The sequence below is a fragment of the Myotis davidii genome, unplaced genomic scaffold (assembly GCF_000327345.1).
Source record: "Myotis davidii unplaced genomic scaffold, ASM32734v1 scaffold331, whole genome shotgun sequence".
NCBI classification, from domain to species: Eukaryota; Metazoa; Chordata; class Mammalia; order Chiroptera; family Vespertilionidae; genus Myotis; species Myotis davidii.
Genome location: NW_006282208.1, coordinates 357891 through 359551, shown reverse-complemented (window position 1 = coordinate 359551; position 1661 = coordinate 357891).

The following is a 1661-nucleotide window of genomic DNA, read 5'->3' as shown; positions in this document are numbered from 1 at the left end:
CCCCCCCCCCCCCCCGCCTTGATCTCAAACCCTTTGAAGTTGATCTAACTGTAAGAAAGTACATTGAGATTATGAGCTACCATGACACTGACAAATATCTCTGAATAGGGCCTATATACAATGGCTTGTGGTGATCCTGTGGTGAAATAACAGGTCTTATATTTTTACTATCAAACCTCTTCTTTCTTCACTTTCCTTATTCTGTTTACTAGTTGAGGACACATTTTACCTGGTTTTTAAAAATCCTTTTAAAATTTCATTTTATGAGCTAATTAAAAGGCATTGTTTGAGCGTTACCTAGCTACATGGCTCAAACTTCTCCATGAGTCTCCATTATTATAATTGTATTATAATAATGAAAAAGAACACGCAATAGATAATGTTGTTCTGGAAAAAGCTATAAAGGAATCCTTCTCATCGGTGGAGTGTTTATCCAGATCATTGTCCTGAAAGCCTCTATCCAGTGCAGCCAGACATTTAAAATTCAGTAGGGCAAGGAGGAGAGCAGGGAAGAGTACATTAGGAATCCAAATTGCATTGTTCCAACACCCACAGCTGTTCTGGCTCTGTTTGACCGGAGGCTGAGGTTCATTCAAGATTCTGATGATTTTCCCATTTCGTCCCTAGGAGGATCATCCAATTCTGTGCCTATTAAGACAACTGGGATGCATAGGGGAAAAGAGTTAGACACATGCAGCTTTCCTGTTCCTCTTGATCCTATTCATTCCAAGGGATCAATTGCAATCGTCATCATCAGCATCATATGACAGAAGCTCTTGTTTAATGAGCAATTACCCTGGGCCAGGTGCTGTACTCAGCTCTGCTTTACATACATGGTTTCTTATGGCACGTGGTTCTACAGCACAGGCATTACTTCATGTTGCAAGTGAACAAAACGTGACTTAGAAAGAATTCATTGGGTTCTTCTGTCTCCAAAGCATGTACATTATCCACAGAAACCTGTAGGCTCAGAAATTGTTTCTATTTGTCAAAATATTAGCAGTAGGGATGTAAACTGTCTTTCTGGAGGTAGAAATGCTGTAGAAAAGCCTTGATTCAAAGTGTGTCAGGACCGGCAGTGAGAAAATAAATTTTCTGCTCTTGAAGTATATTTACAAAGATATTTTAATCGAGTATTCTAGGAATGTGTTGCTTTGTGATGTGGAAGTTTTCTAATTGAAGTGACTCAGGACAACACACAGTCTTCAACACAGTAGTTCTAAAGTAGTTAATATATGGTGACAGGAGAAGATATGACTTTGGGTGGTGAGCACACAGTGCAATACACAGTTCTTGTAACATAGAAACCCACACCCGAAACCTTTATGATCATATTAACCAATGTCACCACAATACATTTAAGTAAACATTTAAAAATAATAATAAATAAAATAGTTAAGTGAAAAGGTGAATAGTTTGTGGAGCCTTCTTTATTTTATTTTGTTGCAGAAGGGAAATAATCCTGTAGGATGTTTCCTAACACCTCTACTTGAATTTATCATCCAAGCATCTTTGAAATAATACATGTCTGGGTAAAATATACATTCATTATAGCAAAAAGGTTTGATTGAGTCACTACTTTAGAACTAGAGTTTATATTGAATAGGAGAAGAAGTTAGTGGTAGACTCTCATTTGATTTACTAGTTGGTGTGATATGTCA